We start from the raw sequence: 14,869 nt of genomic DNA, 5'->3' as shown, positions 1-14,869 counted from the left end.
GCTTACGGATTTGTTTGATGGGGGCTCTCTCAAGACCTTCGCCCAATGCAGGGAGGAATTTAAGGTACCGCTTGAGGCTGGGATGCAATATGCCCAGCTGAGGCATTGGGTGTTGGCAGACGACACATATCAGACGGCCACGTGTGCTTTCACTCCGTTCAAATGGCTAGCCCGCTCCTTTACTGACTCGAAGGGCCTGATCTAAAAAATCTATCAGATCCTACAGCACCCCCACACGCCGCCGCCTTCCGATCCGTACCAGCAGCGATGGCAAGCCACCTCAGACACAGACATCACCCAGGCACAGTGGTGGCGTCTGTGGCGAGACATTCCCAAAATATATCATAGCATTTCACAGCAGGAGAATGCATATAAAATAATGACCCAGTGGTACTACACGCCCCAGCGTCTACATAAAATGTTCCCTGCCTCTTCCCCTGAGTGCTGGAGGTGTCGGTCTGCGACTGGAGACTTCCTTCACATATGGTGGACCTGTTCCTCCCTGACCCTCTTCTGGAAGAAGGTCTTAAGCCACATCAGAGGGGTACTGGGGTTTCCTCTGCCTGAAGTCACTAGCACGCTACTATTGGGTGTCAAACCTGCTGGCCTGAAGGCTCTGACTCGGAGCGACTGGACACTGGTGCTTCAAATGCTAGGGGCAGCTAAGCAGCTCATTGCTTTATATTGGAAAAAGACGGAAGCGCCGCCCATTGCTGCTTGGTTTGTGGGACTCTGGCATGTCATAACAATGGAGCTTTTCACAGCTAGATTGCAGGCTCGCGACACACGCTTTAAGGCGATATGGCAACCCTTGGTGAAATATTTATGTGCAGTAGAACAAGCGCCAGCTTCGGACGCTACTGTTCGTGGAAGACGCTGTGGCCCCCCCAGAACCGGGCAGGCTGCTACCATAGAAGCTCCTGTGAAAATGAGGGGGTTTACCTAAGCCTCTACTGTAAATTCAAACAATGAATGTTGATTTGAGGATAAACAAAACTTTATTCGTTTATCCTGACATCGATTTATGTCATTTTTCTTTTTACTGAATCATCAAATTCTTTTTGTATCTAAACAGAACAAAGATAGTCGTCAACCTCATGTGTTGCCATATATTTTAACACACTAGGAAACAAATCATGAATATTTACAGTGACAAAACTCAATAGTGAACATGTGATTATACAAACAACATAGTGTACTTACAATTTTGCTAAAAAATGGAACAATTAATCATTACACAAATCTCAATCATCAGTACAAAACATAAGGTGTGAAGGAACTTATCAAATATCACCCCAATTCCTGATATAATGTCAATCTATTCGTATTCAGATCAGGAAAATAAAGGCAAATTAATGAGCAAATATCGCTGGCATTGAATGTCATTAAGGGAAGAAATGCCGACGCGTTTCGAGTCCCACTCTCTGATTCAGAGGACTCTCATCAGGGCGGTATTAGTAAGGTCCATGCGAACTATTTACAGAAAAAGAAAGGGGGATTTTTACAAAAGGGTCCTCAATCCATTAATTCTTAAAAGGAGTTGCATCATCACGATGCGGCATACCTTGTTTGTCCGTGGCCAAGGGTGAGCTTGCTTTAAAGTGTCGTCAATGCCGTGGGTGTCAACTGCAATAGAGTGAATTTTGGGTCAAAGATAATTCCCAGATTGGCGGGCTCGTGTGGGTGGGAAAAAATTATTTACCTTAAATCCTCTTGCTCTTGCAGCGTGTCTGCCGTCATGTAAATAAATTAATTTTTCAGATCGGGTCACGTCTCTGAAAGAATTCAGACAATCAAAACGTGTGGGGCCATAAAGTCTGTTGCGAGGTCTTATGGGATTTGTAGTTGAGCCAAGCTGTTAGTGTGGTGTATGCGGCTCACGCCCTATTAATTTCACTTAGACAGTTGAGGCCTTTATTGACACTATCAAATTTCATAATAAGATAGGCCTCTTTTCACAGTAACATAGTTTCCACATTGGACTGATGTTTAAGATCAATCCAGACCAATGTTGTCCATTTGAAATCATTTTCACTATGGTTGTTGTGTAAGAAATGTTCAACCATCGGTGCGGACTGAACTTTTTTCTTTATTCGTGAACGGTGTTGTGTGATCCTTACATTGATGGATTGGCTTGTCTTTCCAATGTACACTCTATTGCACGGACACACCACTGCATAGACCACATTCTTGGTCTTACAGTTTGTGAATGCATCATGTTTCCATTTAACCCCATCATGGGTAAAAACATTTCCTTCCAATTGCCACATTTCATTTGTGGTGCCCACATATAGGTTTTAGATTCCACTGTGCTATAAGATCACTTTTCTGCTTGGGAATATAACTGTCTGCTTCGATTGTAAGTACACTATGTTGTTTGTATAATCACATGTTCACTATTGAGTTTTGTCACTGTAAATATTCATAAAAAGAAAAATGACATAAATCGATGTCAGGATAAACTAATAAAGTTTTGTTTATCCTCAAATCAACATTCATTGTTTGAATTTACAGTAGAGGCTTAGGTAAACTCCCTCATTTTCACAGTATAGTGTGGCCCGACCTACCCTCTTTCCCACAGGGCCCAACCCCCCTTCTGTTCTCAACCATAGAAGCTCCAGCACATAATGCCTAGAACAATGCAGGCGCTACAAGACGGTCCGCTGTCCCGCGCGCTGATCCCCTCTCCCCCCACCCTCCTTGACACACCCGGCGCTCTCTTTCTTCTCTGATCTCATCTCTTCACTTATTCCTACTATCTACTCTGATCTGCTTTCACCTTATTTTATACTCTGTTGGCATTCGGACCCCAGTGGTCTAATTGTTCTAACCTTCTTGATTTACTGGTTACATTCGGTCCTAGAGGTCGGGCCATCTCAGGCAATGACTGCCCGGTATACATTGGGTAACATATGACGCGGCCGGCCCTGTGGGGTTGTAGACGAAACGCTGTGTACAATGTTGTTGAGTGCGAGAACTATAAATGTTATTTATTGCATTACTTTCTGACGCGGCCGGCCCCGAGTCGGTTGTAGGCTTAACGCTGTCTAACAGTCAGTTTCTTGCTTGCTCCCTGTTTCAGGGGTGAAATAAAAAAAGATTTGACCTCAAAAGTCTAGACCCTTTTTCTATACCCAGATCAACGGTGGAGATTCATCCTTCCAGGCTCGGGCAATGTCTCTCTTCGCCAATGTGAGGCCTAGAAATAGGAGGTGGCGCTTGTACCTATTGCCACCCAGATCCTCTGTAATATGTAGCATGGCCAGCCTCGGAGAAGAGGGGGCGTCCCACCCCAAAACCTCAGCTAGACATGCAAACACCCCCCTCCAGAACCTAGACAGAACCGGGTAGGACCACACGGTGTGCAGAAAGGTACCATCCATAGACCCACAGCGTAAACAATGCGGGGATGCAATTAGCCCAGCATGCCACAACCTGTGCCTGGTATAATAGGCTCTATGTAAATACTTCAACTGGATAAGACGCAGGCGGGCCGCGATTACTGCACTGCGCGGGGACTGACATGCCTCTCTAGTTTTATGTACAGTGGTAGTCGTGTTGTTGATAAGTGTACGGTATATTTTGGTTATCTTATGGTCTGCCAACTCGCCCATGAAAACCTTTGCCTCAACTGGGTTAAATTTGGGTATCTCCGTTAGACGGGAAATGTATGGGGTGAAAGCATGCCTGAATTGTAGATAGCGGTAGAATTGCATTCGGGCATATCATACTCTGTTTGTATGTCAAAGAAGGACTTGAGAGTGCAACCACGCACAACTGCCCCCGCTGTATCCATCCCAATGGCTCCCCAGCCCCGGAAGCCTGGTAATCGTGCCAGCTATGGCAGCTGTCCATTGATCCACAATGGAGTTTCCCGGGTGAGTCTCCCCCACCAACCCATCTGGCGAAGCGCAGACGTCCAGATCTTGAAGATCGCGACGGTGGCAGGCGGCAACTCATTAATCAGCGCCGCTGAATAGAGAACCATGTAGAGAACATTGTCTCCCATCAGCCAATGCTCCACGGCGTACGCCGGGTTTCCGCGATTATCGCACCACCAGTCATTGAGGACGAGGAGGTGTGAGACCATGTAGTTCTCGTGAACGTCTGGGGTAGCCGCTCCACCAGAGTAAGTAGACCGGAAGCAGGTCCTCAGTGCCACCCGCGAAGCACCCCCCCGCCAGAGAAAACAGGCAAGAATAGCGTTTAATTGGCGAAACCACGTCTGCTTGATTGGATAGGGGTGATTCTGCAATTGATAAAGAAGACGGGGTAGGGAAACCATTTTAAAAATGTTGTACCTGCCAAAAGGGGCATTTGAGACCACACGCGCGTCTGGTCACTCACCTGTATCCACAGGGGGGCGAGAATCTTGGTCCACGCCATTGTATGAGATGCCGCGAGAAAGACGCCCAAATACTTAAAGCAGTCTGGGACCACCACTACCTCTCGTGACCAGTCGCCCAGTCGATCCCTGCCTCGCAGCGGCCAAAGAAATGATTTTCCTCAATTCATGTAGAAGCCGGAGGTCTCGCCAAAGATCTGCATAATGCGAAGAAGGCGTGGACCAGTCCAGTCGAGATTTTTGAGAAAAAACAAAATGTCGTCTGCATAGAGTGCAATGCGATCGGAAACCCCGGCTCCCATTCAAAGCCGCGCATCTGCAAGTCTACCTGAATCCAGGCCACCAATGGCTCCATGGCGAGTGCAAAAAGATAAGGGGAGAGTGGGCAGCCTTGGCACATTCCCCGCCTGATAGGAAAGAGTCAGGAAGCCGAGTCGGTCACTCGGACTGAAGCAGTGATGTCTGTATATAGCAGGCATATAAGATTCAGTAACCGGGGGCCAATGCTTAGAGGGGCGAGCAAGGTGAAGGGATACGTTCAACTAAGGGAATCAAAGGCCTTATTCATGTCTGCCAGGAGGAGCGCGGCGGGCCCCCAAGTATATCAACTGCGGCTATAGCATTATGTGCACGTCTGATGTTATGCCGCATAGCATGACCAGGCAGAAAGCCTGTCTGGCCCGGGCGGACCACATCCGAAATGTGTGGGACCAGGCTGTTGGCCAGAAGTTTGGCTTCCACATTGAGTAGGGAGATCGAGCTGTAGGACAAATATCATTAGATGGTGGCCCGGCTTAAAAAACACAACAATTTCGGCATGCCGCCAATCCGGTGGGAGACCACCCCTCTCCGCTGAAGCTTCGAGAGCAGGTTTGAACAGTTGCAAATGATATTTCTGGAAAAACTCACAGAGGAAGCTTTCCCACTCGCATACCAAGCAACGCAGTCAGTAGTTATTCAATTGACAAGGGAGCAGCCAACGTGTCCCGCACCTTATCCGATAAGGCCCGAGGGGGAAAATCATCGATAAATTTCTGAACGAGTGCAGCGGCAGAGCTTAATGAGGAGCGTACAAGTCTGCAAAATAGGAGGCGAAGTAGTCAGCAACGGCGGACGGGTCCGTAAGAGCGGACTAGTCGGGACCGTGTATGCACAGGAGCGTCTGAGGGCGCAGCGCCAGTTGACCAAACAATGCAACAATGCACTGGATTTGTCACCCCACTGGGAGATCTGGCTACGAGTGGCAAGCCAGTATAACTGGGCTTCGTCTAGGAGTTGCCTAGCATATGTCTTCTGTACATTTGACAGTTGTCTGCGCGTGACACTGCCCTCCGAGCCCCTACTCGCACGTTCCAGTTAAAGCAACATGGCCTCAAATTGTATTAATTTGTCACGTCGCTGTAGGCGTTTTGCAGTGCAAAAGGCAATATCTGCTCCCCTGAGAGTGGGCTTCATCGCCTCCCATAGAATGGCTGGAGATTTTATGGTGTCTGTGTTTGATAAAAGATAGTCCACAAGAGCTGTATGAATATGTGCTCTATATTTATCGTCGCATAGCAGCCACGGAAACAAGCGTCACCGAAACTGGGAGCGCCTGGGATCCAGAGATAAGATGAGTAGCACCGGTGAATGGTCCGATAAGCCCCTGGGGAGAATGTCGGTCGTGAGCAATCTATTGGGGTGTGCCCCTGAGAGGAAAAGGTAGTCTAGGCGTGAGAAGGACTCGTGGGCTCCGGAGAAATGTGTGTATGCACATGTAGTGGGGTGCAGGGTCCTCCACGAGTCAACCCATCCCAAGCCCTGAACTAGGGGTAATATTTTAGTAACCCGGGACCCTGCTACTCAAGCAATGGCAAGCCACCTATCTTGGGACGGGGACATAACATTGTTCCAGTCTCCCTCAACCAGGGTCAACCCTGAAGGGAGTTCAGCCCAGAGTGTCGTCAATTTTTCCACAAGAGACCACGAAGGGGGTGTGGGGGGGGGGGGGGTAGACACTACCCAGAACAATAGGTTCCCCATACAGTGTCCCATATATCACAATGAATCTACCTGGGGGTCCGACCATGTCCGACTGTGAACAAAGGGGACGCTGCGGTGTATGAGGATTGCAACCCCCCCCCCTCTCCCCCCCCCCCCAGAGAGCCTCTAGTGAATCCAGCGTGAAAGGTATGTGCAAATTCAAACCTCCCCAAACAAGGTATCTTAGTACCCGCTAAGTGGGTCTCCTGCAGGAAAAGAATGTTCGCCCTGTGACGCTTAGCTTGGCGCAGCACAGATCCCGTCTGATCATATTGAGCAGGCCGTTCGTAATCCAGCTAAACACTCCAAGCTCTCTACCCCCGACCCCTGCTAAATCCTGCGGCATGACTGGCAGTGGCATGTGAATATGGAGGTGGCAAGTTGAGTGACAATGACAATACCAGAATCAAGCCTAGCAGAGGGCACAGTGGCACTAACAAAAAGCAATGAATAATCCCACATGAAATCCCTAACAACCCGCCATACCTCACGAAAGTGGAAGTATCTGTCGCGGCGTGATACAGGCCAAGACCCCAACAGGGGGTAGTGGCAAGGAGCAGCCAATGGATCCCATGTAAGAGTCCCCTGCCCATAGAGAAACAAACAACGGAAGGTCAGGGACTCTTTAGACGATGCAAGCCTGCAACAAAATGTACAGTAAGTGACATATGGCGTGAATAGATACAGTTCTCGGAGCTACATCCTTTAGGACGTGGTGAAGTCGGCTGATCCACAGGGAGTCTCCTATTGGATTTGCTGCAAGTCTTGGACCTCTTCTTGGAGTGTGATCGATGTTGCAGGTCACCCGGGTGGGGGCGCCCACGGTAGAAACCGCGGCGTCACTCGGCTGGTAAGGGCCACACCTGCGCGATCACAGCGGTCGGGCCTCCAGGCAGGCAGGGCCACTGCAGCAAGGGTCCGGATTGGGAGGCAGCCCAAAGCCCCCACCACAGCCCGACGTGTCCACCGGGTCTCAACCGCCCAGGGCAGCAACCACAGCCTTGCCGCACTAGGCACCTAGTGGAGTGCAGCTACCAGCGCCCACAAGGCAAGAGCACGGCTCACAGTCGCCAGGTCGTTATGCCGCCGAGGCCCCAACTCGGACCCACGACCGGGCAAGCGCCAGGAATCTCTTGTTGCCGCGTCTGGGAGTCTCAGGGCAGACGCAGGCTTCAGGACGGGAAGATACACAAGCGAAAAGGCGGGCTCCGGCAGCGCATCTCGCGAGCACCAGGCCGCCGCACCGCAGGCCATCACCGCGCAATCTCAACAGGGAGGGCTCGGAGAGGCTGTCGCGGCTGTAAAACCAGATCCCCAGGCGTGTAGAAGCTCGGAGGTACAAGGATGTTCACTTATAGTCAGGATAATTGGCGGATTAGCGGCAGGCTGCCGGAGCAGTGGCTACGCCACGCCCGATACAGCTTGCAGGTTAGAGTCGATGTAAAGCTGCCTCGGTAAAAAAATAAGATTTCAAACAGGACCCTGCTGAATTAAATCTTGTTATGTTAATCAGATGTTTCATATGAAGTCTTTTGTGATGACATATTTGCGATTAGATTTTGTTATTTTGAATAAATCTTCAATAGGTAAAAAACAATGTTCTTTTGGTAAGGCAGCAATGTCTTTCCCAGAGAAAGCAGAGGAAGTCTAGGGATTATGCATTATCTCTTGATAAATGGAACCCTTCATTGAGTCATGGCTTGAAGAAGCATATTTGTAAACGTAACTAATTTTTTGAAACACATGGACTGCATTACTAGATGGAAAATGTAACTCGAGGCAAATCAGAAGATGAGTGGTTGATTCTTAGAGAGTGAATAGTTATCTTACATCTTAAATAAAAACAATGTTGAGCCGGTCTATGTTCTTCACACTGAGCGCTAACAATATTGAGACAGAACTTGAACATGTTTGGCGTTTAAGGCCTTAGTTGTTGCGATGAAAGCACTGCCACTTTAATAGTTGGGCTAATCTTTTCAGGGCATTGGTTACCAGGGCAGATTTTGACTTTAATTTTCACAAGAGTTGCAACGTAGACTGCGTTGTGTCTAAAGTAAAGCCCAAATAATCAAAGATATCTGTGGGTTCAACTGCCTGTTGGCCGAGTTCACAGGTAAATGTCCTTGTCCGCTTTCCAAAGGAAAGAGATTTGGTGCTTTGAAATGTTGACGGACAAGGCAGTCAACTGGTTAAATTGATTCAGAACGGTAAGCTGACTCTGGGCCTATTAGAATGTGTGAACAAATGTCGAAATCATCAGAATATGCTAGAGGACTGATTTCCCAATTTCAGGACATGGAAGTTGGGACAATGGATATATAGACCTATGTCCGAGATGTGAAGGGAGAATAGAAGTGGGGATAGGATACAGCATTTTTGGAGTCCTATTTTCTGTAAAATTTCTAAAAGTTTGAACAGTCTGATATTCAATTTGCCCTTCCTTAAATGAATCCCAGTAATAGTGTTTGATAAAGTACCTCCCTTACATATTTTGGCAAAATCGCCAAGCATCAATTAGACTTTCTAACCACATTACCACAATATATTCTCACCTTAAAAGGGTATGGCATCAGGCCCAGTGTCAGGACATTGGTCGCGGAAGGGGTGCGCAGATGCAATACAACTGATGTTAAGGTAAAAAAAAAACAGGGGCAGAAAGTATAGTTACCATACACAAGGAAGGAAAGCCCAAGACCGAATGTGGCTCCTTCCGACCAATATCTCTGTTGAACGCGGAGCCCAAAATCTTTGCCAAGCTTCTTATTTATTTATGCGATTTTTAAAGCGTTGCAATTACCCTTAGGTGTCTCGGCGGTTCTTGCTACTCGCCTCCTGACGGTGACTGGGACCTTGGTCCAGCCGGACCAATCAGGTTTCATACCGCACCGCAAGAGGGCGCTGAACCTCACAGAGTTCACTGGGTTTTGGGTAGGGTGCCTTCTATATTGGAACCGGCAGTTATAGTTTCCCTGGACGCAGCTATGGCCTTTGACACAATCGAGTGGCCATACCTGTGGGCGGTGTTGGAGAAACTGTTGTTTTGTCCAAAATACATTCAATGGGTGTAGCTATTATACTCCATGCCGCCGGCCCAAGTGGTGGTGAACAGCAAGAAGTCAGCTACCGTCCAGCTGGGCAGTGGGACCCGCCAGGGCTGCCCTCTGTCCCCAATGTTATTTGCCTTAGCGTTGGAGCCACTGGCAGCTTGGATTCGTCAAGATTTGATGATCAGGGGCATGCATTGGTCCTTAGAATGGGAAGACCGAATTTCCCTTTATGCGGATGACATCCTCTAGTATTTGACCTCCCCTAGGAGGTCCCCGAGTGTGGTTTTGGACATTTTCACAATTTTTGGAAGGTACTCCAGTTATTCCATAAACTGGAGTGAATCCCTCATGTTCATAGTGGCGGGCGAGCCTCCGATTCCACAGAGTGGGTGCCCACTACAGACTCGTACTGAAGGGTTTACGTATTTGGGCATCTTCCTATCTTTGGTTCCATCTCTCCGCTATTCTTGTAACCTCCAGCCCCCACTGATCCAGCTGCGCAAAGATATCCCCAGGTGGGAGACACTTCCCCTCTCCCTGTTAGGAAAGGCCGCCCTTTTTAAGATTATGTCCCTGGCCCCATTTCTGTACGCCCTCCAGAATTCCATGGACCAGATACCTGCGCCATACTTCCGGGAGGTCGAGAGCCTCCAGCGGGACTTACTGTAGAATGGCAAACCTCATATTGCCCTTGCCAAACTTTCACTGAACTAGTACGACGGGGGCATTAGCCTCCCGGATATAAAATTGTATTACTGGGCATCTCACCTGTCCTCCATTAACCACTGCACCTACGCCCAGCCCGGTAACCCGGGATAACCTTAAGTAGAGACCGTTACTCTAGGCCCCGGTGCTATCCTCTAACGGGCCCCACTAAACATGCAGTGCACATTTGGCATGCAGCTACCTCCCGTTTAGGTTGAAGACGAAAGCTAATGCTCGCAACGCCATTATGGGATTCCGAGCAACTGGGTGACCTGTGGAAGAGTAAGTGATTCCACAAATGGGATCTCATAGGTGTTACCTGTATAGGGGATCTGTGGGACAACACTGATATTAAGCCCTTTGCAGCGCTGCAGCAACAATATCACATGGCTGAATCGGAGCGCTTCCGGTACACACAGGTTCGACACCCACTTCGCACGCACTAAAGCCTGGGACCACACTGCCGGAATCATCCCCATTGGAAGACAGAGTACTGGATGGTCATCTCCCTGATAGCACCATTTCCCTGATATATAAAAAGTTTGTCAAAAACATCTCGGACCCTTTCAAGGTTCTCAAGAGAGAAATGGACCAGGGATGGTATAGAAATGGACGACGAAGAATGGCAGGAGGCAATCTCCTCCCCCAGAGTCGTAGCAATACCAGCTCGTCTCCGCCTTGTCCAGCTAAAACTTCACCACCGTATTTATGTAACGGGGCCCCAACTGGTGCGAATGGTAAGGGTAAATGAAGGCGCCTTCAGGCGGGGATGTGGCCAGCTGGGAACCTTTTTTCACATAGTTTGGGAGTGCACACACATCCAACCCTTCTGGCGCGAAATTCACAACATTATCAATACTGTTCTGTCTGTGCAGCTCCGAGGCCCGTAGGTGTCCCCTGAACATCTGGGAGACAACTGATTTAAATGTTTGAATGACGCAGTGGGTAACGTTGGGATTAATGCTGGTCAAGAGGAATATCGCCCAGCGATGGGGTGCACTGACCCCGCCCACGGCCCAGGATTGGGAAAAGAACTTGGACTGGGCAATGTTTAGAGAAAAGACTGTATATGAAGCACTTGGATGCCCTAAGAAATGGTCTCGGTTGTGGGGCCCTTGGAATTCCTACAGTGGAGAAATATGTCAGCCTCGCTTGGCCCCAGCAATGGACGATCCCCCGTCACCCAAGACCTTCTGTCATGTGTAATTGTATTTTGTAAACTCACCTACTGTACCGACGATGCCTATTGAGTTGCTCCCTCTGAACTGACATGCTATTGCTGATGTTTGTTTGTTTCTTTCTTAATAAAAAATGTTTAAAAAAAAAACTGGGGCAGAAAGTATATGTCGAAAGTAGAGGTTGTCTACCCCCTTCTACAGCACAAGGATCACGTTAAACTGCAGATAGTTTCTCTTCTCTTCCTAGGGATGCCTTATTCTCCGACAAAGGTGTACCCTCTCAGTGTGATGAAGATAGGGTCTGTTGTGAGAGTACGGTCCTGCAGTACATCACAGTCTAGGCCAAGAACGGTATGCAGGGAACATAGAAGCCTAGTGCGGTTCCTGTCGGTGGGTGCTTCATGCTTTGAGTCCCGATTGCCATGATAAGCCTTCATTCCTCCTTTAGGAGGCCGAGTCACTATAAACCATAACAAGCATTGGCAAAGCAGATAGGTCTCACCTTTGGGGACTATTGGCTTTGCCAATGGTTTTTAGTCACGCCGAACAGCATACAGGATGCTGTGCAGCTTGGCTAAAGTTTTAAAAAAACATTTTTTAAACTTTTGCCATGGCTGCCTACGTATTTTACATCAAGGTTTTAACTCCTTGTTCCAGACAACAGCCTTAACCCCAGTCCATCAAATAGGGTTCGGGCTTTAGCTTTGCACTACTGTCACCTCTTTAACTGTAAGTAAATCAATCAACACCTGAAGTGCACCAGTTAACTTTCACAAAGTGTCTAAATTGTGCAGCACTGCACACAGTTTAAAGTAATTTGAATAACTTTGCATCCTTTTGAAACAAAATACTTTTGTTAAAATCTGCAAATTGTACAGCAGATGATAGGCAATGAGGATTGCATCGAAATAATACTTATGCAGAAAATACTGCAACCCCTCAAATGCAGTTTTTAGGTCTTGCCTGGCGTTAGCATCGTGCATGCGAGGGCTTCTTGTAATCGATACAGTTTTGGAAGTGGAGTGTAGGCGCCACCCCCTGTTTCCATTCGCTAGCGTCATCGCCATGGTTCTTTCTAGCCTGAGCAGGCGCGCACACCTAGGTTTCCCTCGTGCATACTCCTACAATCAGCACGCACTACAAAGGATTCCACAAATTCAGTAAATAATTCACTGAACAGGGCTCGACAAATCTGAAAAATTGTACTAGTCCTGCAGGTCTAGTAACTTGGAAAATCCCCTTGACCCAACTTCAACCTGCTCGACCTCTGTCTCTGAAAACGGAGCAAAGGTGACAAGTTAACAATATTTAAAGGCATCTTTATTGCTCAGTCCCTTTGTGAGCAATAAAAATGCCTTTAAATCTTGTTATCTTGTCACTTTTGCTCCGTTTTCAAAGACAGAGGACAAAAGTTAGTTTGTTTTTCTACTCGCCAGGAAGGGCGAGTAGGACCTAAAAATAGCTCTTCCTCATCCATTCTCCCTCGCAAATGCGAGCGGGCGAGTGGATTTGTCGAGCCCTGCTGAAGCGGCTCATGGTGATGCTGCTGCGCTTCCAAAGGCATTTCTAAAGCTGTGTTTTTCGTCTTTAGAAATGCTAGTGGGGCACGTTTAAATGCCTGCAACGCTGTCATTAAACAGCAGGAGAGTATTCCCAGAGCTTTCTCTGCAGCCCAAGTCCCATTTGCAAAGTCCACGGACCTCTGACTCCTCCACATAGCTGCCAAGGTTTCAGATTGCCATGTGTGACATCTTCGTAATTTTAGAGTAATTATGAGTGCATTTCAATGACTATGAGTGACACTGAGAATTTTATTATACATAAAATGGAGAATATTTTTTGCTGAAAGTATATGAGAAATCTTTCAAGTTTTTGAAGTGAAGTAAAAGGAGGTGTAAAATATAAACAGACTGCCGTTAATCTGGACAGCGGTGCCCTTAACCGAAATCAATTACATTCAGAAACTAAAACCAAAAATATTTATCCACTATACGAATAAATATATCGATCCAAAAAAATTGTATTGCTAAATCTCTATCATGTAACAGATAGAGATAGCATTACATGCTGTGTCAGATACTTTTTTTTTAATCGGCCGACTGATCTGAAAATAATGCCTGCATGTTCGTTTTTGTATGCGATTCATTTTACTGGTCTGGCATAGGAAGTAGAGCGGTGTGAAAGCCCATGTATTTAAGATGCGATACCATACTTATCTTTTTAGGTCCAATAAAAATTATAGCATCCTACAACACTGAAAAGGAAACTAGTAAAATGCGCTTTACTAGAGAACCCATTATAATACGTTCATTTTTATATAGCATTTTTCACTGCACTTTTGGAGCTTCTCACTTCTCTACATAACAGGTGTTATTGTTTCCTAAACTAATGGCATTCAGTTTATCGCGAGTAAAATCAAGCAATGAAGACAAGAGGAACACATAAATATCAGAAAGATCACCCATTTGAGCAACGAGAAACTAACTTAACTGCTGCAAAACGTAAGAAATATAAATAACTTCGCTTTATCAGACTCTATCCGAGAAGGTACTCAAGGCAGAGGAGAATTTAGAAAAATGTCTTTTGACTGGGAGTCAAATTGATAAGGCTCTGATAGAACTAGTGAAAGCAAAAGGCGAGGCAGAGAGCGATATAGCTAGCAAAGCAGCGAAAATTTACAACACTAAAAGGGAGAAGTGTTACGAACTGAGTGAGTCAATAGGGAGAATCTTGGCTACCCGGACAAGGCAACAAGAAGCGGTGGGAACAGTGAGAGAAATTAGGGATACAGTAGGCAGGGTGCACTCAGAGTCAAATGAAATAAGGGAAGTATTTAGGACTTTTTATGAGAAGTTATATGATGATGAATTATCAGGGCGAGATATTCGAAGAGATAAAGAGGATATGAAGGAGTATCTTCAAGAGATCCCGGTAGATATAGTAGAGGAGGATGACGCAGAGGGTCTAGAGGGGGTCTTGCAGACAGAAGAAATTAAGGAGGCAATATGGAAACTTCCATCAGGTAAAGCAGCGGGCCCTGACCAAATACCTATAGAGTTTTATAAAGTGTTTTGGGATGTGTTGGGAGAAGAGTTAATAAAAGTCATGCAACTGGCACAGTTGGGTAAATCAGCACCCAAGTCATGGGGAAGTGCTGAGGTGGTAGTAATATTAAAAAAAGGGAAAAATCCGGAGGAACCAGGATCTTACAGACCCATCACTTTAATGAATGCAGACGTGAAAGTGTTCTCCAAGGCATTGGCATCAAGACTTGCCAGAGTAATTCACAAAATAATTAGTAGTTCTCAACATGGTTTTATACCGGGGAGAGGGACTACTCACCACATACGCAAAGTAATAACTCTATTTGATGTTACATCAGTCACAGGAGACCCAATGGCAGTAATGTTACTCGATGCAGAAAAAGCATTTGATCGGGTCTACTGGGACTATCTCTGGTATGCTCTTGAAAGAATAGGTATTAAACAATGATATCTTAAAGCATTACAGATTCTATATTTAAATCCGGTAGCAACTGTACGGGTGAATGGTGGGAATACGGGGCAATTTCG

The 14,869-nt window shown here is 46.9% G+C and overlaps 1 protein-coding gene across 3 annotated transcripts in view; it reads right to left on the bottom strand.

The window, feature by feature from the left end:
• TTLL5 (tubulin tyrosine ligase like 5) overlaps positions 1–14,869 on the bottom strand; it is a 1,386,223-nt gene that overhangs the window by 1,358,526 nt on the left and 12,828 nt on the right. The gene's annotated exons all lie outside the window — the stretch shown is intronic.

Source organism: Lissotriton vulgaris, chromosome 9 (assembly GCF_964263255.1).
Source record: "Lissotriton vulgaris chromosome 9, aLisVul1.2, whole genome shotgun sequence".
NCBI lineage: Eukaryota > Metazoa > Chordata > Amphibia > Caudata > Salamandridae > Lissotriton > Lissotriton vulgaris.
Note: the sequence above shows the minus strand (reverse complement) of the source record. Positions and strands in the feature narration are given on the sequence as shown.